Raw genomic sequence first — 6,048 nt, 5'->3', positions numbered from 1 at the left:
AGTGGGCCACCCTCTTCCCCCGCCTTTCCCATCAGTTGTTCATGGTGGAGAGAAGTCCTCATACAGCATAAGGGACGAGAGCCAAGCCTTTGCTTGACCTTCCTCTAGCTGTGCTATGGGAACTCATCCATCTTTCCATCTACAGGGTCAGACCCCAAAGACACAAGGCCCTTCCCCAGGACTGCTAACCAGATTCCGCCGACCTTTCTCACTTCCTTGCCTACATGGCTCAGCATCGAGCGTCTTTCTCTTAGAGGTGTCTTTGAGTTCCCAAATCGAATAATGGAGAGGACATAAAGTATCTCCTGCCATCGGGAATAAACCACTCCACATGCGCCAATGGCCTCCGAGATCTGGCACAACCAGTCATGGAGAAACCAGAGGCTGTCTCATCCAGCAGATGAAGACGGCAACTTGTAAGGAGGGAGGCACAGCCCTAGGGCCCCATCTGTGGCCATGAACAATTAAAACAGTGTCTCTGAGAGCCAGGATTCAAAACAGGATTCGCTGTCCTCTCTAAGCTCATTCAAATCACTTCTCTACGAGATCAGCCATGTGCACAGGAACACATTCTGGGATAACAGGGTGTTCTACCAAGTGTAAGCTAGACCAACGAACCAAGAAACTGCTCCTTCGACCTGCTGGTGATGTTAACATGTGTAGCAGGAACATCAGGCTGAAAACTCCAGATGCACATTTACAGCAAACAAGGTCCATCAGAACTGGCTCTGAAATCCAGCTAGCATGATCTCTGGTCTAGTGCTGAAGCTCGTGGCCAGGCTTATGGGCTCATCACCTGTTCCAATTGATGGAATCATGAACATAAGGAAGCGAAATCCTGCCTGCACCTCTTCTGGTGCTGGTTTCTCAGCCTTTAAAGACAGGAATGCAGCCTTCCCACCGAGGAGAGAGGAGGCTAAGAAAGGGAGGCATCAGGTGACTCGAGAGGTGACCTGGCTGGCACAAAGTTCTGCAACCTTGTGGCCTCCTCAGGCTGTAAGACTCCCATGGGCCCACATTACAAATACAACTTTGGGGTTCACCTGAGCTCACCTGTGGAGGGCAGAGCCACTATACCCAGAGGGGGTGCTGTCCTGCACCAACTCCCTCTGGCTCCTTCCTGAGTGAGAGTGGCCAGACAGGTTCTCCCAGTGGCAGCTGAGTGCAGCAATGTGCAGGCAGAACATTTCGTCCCTCCAGTATCCTGGCAGGCTGCCTGCACCATCCGGCTCAGTGTGCCATCAGAAGTTGACAAAGGTGTGTGTGGGTGTTGTATCCTTCACACGTCCCCATGCGTGACCTGGAGTATCCGGAGGAGGAGAACAGTCAGCCTCTGCAGAGGTTAAACCAGGCTGAGTTCTCAGAGCAGGGGGAGGAGAGGCTGAGAGAGAAAGGCCAGAGGCTTTCTACTTTGCGCCTGTTTTCAGAGGGCAGTGTCTGGGAGCCATGACCTGCCCCACCTGAGAAAGGGCTATGCAGATTAGACAGAGCACCACCCCCACCACCACCACCACAGCCTCCAATAATTAGATTGCAAAGAGCCGAACTCCTGGCCTTGTTCTTTTCCTTAGTTGTCTGTACCAGCGGTTCCAAATCTGGGAAGGGGATTTTAATGCAGATGACCTGGCCTTGGCCCGAGCAGAATTTCTGCAGGGGATCCCAGGAACCTGTGTTGATCAGAGGTTCCCAGGAATTCTGAAGCTGCTGGTCTGTGGAGCCCAGAATTTCAGCCTACCCACTCCACAGCATTGCATAACAAAGCCTGAAGAGTCTTTTTAAATTCTCATCAGCCAGGTGAATTTCATCCTTTGCCATTTACCATTAAAATGTAACCAAGTCCTGGAGCAAAATGCAATGATGTAGACTTGCCATCTCTTCCTGACTCTGTTCCATCACTGTTTATTGTGTTTACTGTGTCCTCCCAGGCTGGCCCTCGATGCTCCCCTCCCAGGCACTGTCTGTGTCACCAGTGTCTGCCAAGCTACTCACCCTTGGGAACTTGACCCAACTCAGGTCCTTCCTGGAGTCAGCTGTGCATCACTCCCCACCTGGAGAGCAGGCTTCTAAGGAAAGGGCCCTGGTCTTGGTCTTCAAATACAGCACAGGGCTCAGGGGTGCTACAGCACCTTGTTCTTGCTCATTGCTTCCTCTCAGGCCCCACCCTCTAATGGAGCCCTCTGGGGAAGCCTGTGACTCCTCTCAAGGGATTGCTCCTATAAACCACTTTCAGCACTCTTCCCTCTTCAATAAGGAGAAAAGGAACTAACAGTGTTTGAAATTCTCTGTGTTTAGGGCTTGTGTATATGTCCTCCCACATACAAATGTCTCAGGACATCCTATGAAGGAGATAATATGCTCATCCCAGTAAGAAGCCAGTTTGCCCAAGTTCATGCAGAGCAAGGATTCAGGTTCCAGCCTGCCTAATGAGACATTGGTCCTTAACCAGATAGCACTGGACTTGGGCACGGGGACTCTCTTGTTTTGGAAATTAATGTCTCTACAGGGCCATGAGCCAAGGGACAGGAGAACAGAGCCAGGCCTATCCACCCCACTTGCGGAGCCTAGGGTAGGGCAAGGCCAGGCTGGCCACCCACCCAGGAGGGGCATAGCACACATGAAAGCCACCCCTCACCAGCCTGGGGGACTTTGTAGAAGCCTGCTCACATTACTTGCCCTTCAGCCCTACTCTGGTAACCAGCAGGTCAGAACCTTCTGTGGGGCAGTGATGGGGACCCCTGGGACTTCCCAGAGATGCCTAGATAGCCCATGGAAGCCCTAGGAGGGTGAGTGACAACAACTGCTGGGTGGCCAGGCCAGCAGAGAATGTGGCTTCAAAGCCCCAGTGTTCCGGGGATTCTTGGACCCATTGTCTTAGTATACTGGGAGGTGGGGAGGACATCCAGGTTTTTTGTCCTGGAGTCCCAGCCAATCTCAGGCCTTTTCAAAAGTCTCCCTTTGCCTCAAGAATCCCGTACAAGTTCTTTTTTTCTTCCCAACCTCCTGGGTTGCAGACATGTGGCAGTTCTGTGGGTGACATCAGTACTTTAACAGATGTAGAACCCCGAGCCATGACCTCCCACCAGGAGCTGCAAACGCCACCCACAGATCTAAAGGTGTTCATTTGCTGAGGGGACAGTGCCCACAGGGTCCTGGTGTCACAACCCTGGGTAGCTGCAGATGCCGCCTGGCTGGAAGGAGCCGAGTGGAATAGGAGCAGGCAATGCCGCCCTGGCCACATCCCTCCAACTCATCACACAAGAGCGAGTCCCCGAGTACCCCTGCCTTACCCATGGAATACGTTTCTCAGCTGCCCACAGAGCAGCCACGCTACCCCCGCCTGCTAGGCCCCCCGCACCTCCCTTGCAGCCAGGCCGCCAGTCAGAGCAAGCCCTGAGGAGGGTGAGACAGGCACAGCCCACTGTTCTCCCACCTGTACAATGGGTTACACCCCACACCCAGGGCCTGCCTAGCAGAGTGCATGATGACTTCCTCCATGCACCCCCAGCAGATGGGGAAACTGAGGCTGGCAACAGTGAGTGATGTGCCCAGATTCTCCTTCAAGGCTGGGTTACATGCCACAAGTGCTCAACCTTTGTGGGGCAGTTTGCAGGGGCCCTACAGTCCAACATCACCTGACTGCCTCCAGGCAGCCCTCAGCAAAGGGGACAGATGACCATGCTGAGTTGTGCAATGTGTGTTTGCTCCTGGCCTCCCTCTGTCTGCTGTCTCCTGCTGGACCCCTTCCAAGGCCAGGCCGACAACAGCATGTGACCATTTGTCCATAAACACAGTGAGGAGTCCACAGGAGGCACGGATGGCAAAGGAGCTGAATTTCACAACTGCCTCCTCTCCGTTTCCAATTAATGAGGAGGTGGCCACCCACAGGAGGGCAGGGGTTGAGGAGATTCTGTTTTCCCTCTGTTATTGATGCTGTTCCTGAGCTCTTGTCCTAGGAAGAAGCCACTCAGCAGGCAGGCACAGTCCCTCCTCTGAGATCTCGGTCTTTCTCGGCTGCACTCCAGGCCCTGGCCCAGCCCCACCCTGGGCAGAAGTCCAGAGGTGCTCAAGGGTTGTCCCTAGCCCAGCAGAGATGACCCCTGGCCGAGCACAGGAGACAGGTACTCATGAACAGGCTGCTGAGATGTGCAACAGAATGTGAGCACTGTGGCTGGACAGTCAACATCAGGCTTAGCACAGGGACTAATGAACAAGGGTCGTGACAGGGAGAGGCCCATCAGGGTCTGCAGGTCATTACATGGTGTTCTGCCAGTGAGAGCAGGGACAGACAAAGCCTGCTTGCTAGCCCAGCCAAGGCAAGGAGAGGAAGAGGGCCTGGGAGCAGCCAACTCTCCCGCTGCAGAACGTAAGAGAGTCACCAAAAAGAAAGACCGAGACTGGCTCAGCTCCACACCGCACACGCCTCCCAGTGCAGTGGCCTGTGCTGTGCATTGACACACCACCCAGGCCAGGTTCCGTCCCACACACATCCTCTTGGGGACACGTCCCATTCGGTTCCAATTTCCTACCTCTGGCATGGGTGTGCAAAGCTCCCTGGGCACCGGGGTTAGAGCATTTGGTAGCCTCCGCACAGTGGCAGCTGCAAGCAGAAGACATTACACACAAGGTCTTTTCTCTGCAGCCAGAGGCTGGGACAAGGCACCTTCGAGAGGGCTCGTCTCCGAGAAAACAGCCTTCTCCTGCCTCTGTGGTGCACAGGAAGGGCACTGGATTCTTGCCAAAGAAGGTAAGTATACCTCTTAGAAATTTCTTTTAGAACACACTCAGATTAACTACGTACTTCGAACCTAAATATCATCACCAAGCACTGCAGAGACGTTTAAAAAAATAATACAAAGAGGCTGCCTCCCACTCAGCCACAATCTTCTCAGGCTGTAGTTCTGATGTTTAAGCATTCTTGCCTTTGCTTTCCTGTACAGGATGAAAATGGTCTCTATCGAAAAAGAAATTGTCTTTGTAAAGAGGACGAGGCTTTGCAGATACACAACACAATCTAATTAATATCCCATTTGGGGGATAATTTCATTAAAGAATAACCAATGTGAGTCTACAACCATGCCACCCTGAACACGCCCGATCCCATCTGATCTTGGAAGCTAAGCAGGATTGGGCCTGGTTAGTACTTGGATGGGAGACCACCTAGGAAGACCAAGTGCTGTAGGCATAAAAAATTTTTTAAAAAAATAATAATAATAAGGGATTGTAAGCTGACAAGTTCCTTGCAATTTGTGAGGTCAACCAAGGGTTACCTCACTTAAAAAAAAAAGAATAACTAATGTGATTTCCCTAAAGCCCATTGAAAAACATAAATGAATTAAGGGGGCCTCACCGGAGTTTTTTTAGAAGTAGAATGTAAATGCATTAAAATTTTCTCAGTGTCACGCTCGTCCTTGAGATGTCTCTCCTTGTTCTTCTAACCCTGCCCTCACAGACTCCACTCTCTCTTCTGGAGGTCACCCAGCTGAGGTGACACAAAGTGACCTTCGTTCATCTCCTAACACCAGTTGCAGCGTGGAGGGTTAAGGAGGGTGGGAAGGAGAAGGGCTGTACCTCATCCCCCACCGTGCCCTGTGAGAGGCCCAGAAGGTTTGAAAGAGGAGCGACTGATGGCAGAAAGGAGTGAGGGAATGATTCCAACAGGACTCAGAACTCGGCAGGGGCCTGCTGTGGACTCTTCAGAAGGGAGAACAGGGCAACCCCACAGAGGGGCTCCTGTTTTCCGGAGGTGGCTGCCCACTTGTGGGTGGCAGGCCAAAGTTGGGGGAAGCCTGTGTAAGCACACAACCCCCATGCCCAGCCTATGTGAAGCCCTGACTTAGACCCAGGTGGGCCCAAGGCGTGGGCCAGGGCCAGAGCAACCATGATACACAAGGCCAAGCCTTCTCCTCCAAGTTTTCACGCAGCTGGACTCAGTTCCACACCAAACAGCCTGGGGATATGGTACTAAGAGGAATGGAGACCTCTAGGGTAAATGGCAGGTCTTTGTCAGATACTCGGAGAAGTAGAAGTAGAAGCAGAGACAGACATGCC

The 6,048-nt window shown here is 52.6% G+C and overlaps 1 non-coding gene across 1 annotated transcript; it reads left to right on the top strand.

Annotated features, from left to right (window-relative positions):
• Positions 1-5,063: 5,063 nt before the first annotated feature.
• Positions 5,064-5,182, top strand: LOC120594152 (5S ribosomal RNA). Its single transcript, XR_005650503.1, has one exon. It is a non-coding gene; the product is annotated as a 5S ribosomal RNA (ribosomal RNA).
• The last annotated feature ends 866 nt before the right edge of the window (positions 5,183-6,048 follow it).

The sequence above is a fragment of the Pteropus medius genome, unplaced genomic scaffold (assembly GCF_902729225.1).
Source record: "Pteropus medius unplaced genomic scaffold, Ma_sr-lr_union100, whole genome shotgun sequence".
In the NCBI taxonomy this organism is placed as follows: Eukaryota; Metazoa; Chordata; class Mammalia; order Chiroptera; family Pteropodidae; genus Pteropus; species Pteropus medius.
This window is presented reverse-complemented; position numbering and strand designations above follow the sequence as displayed.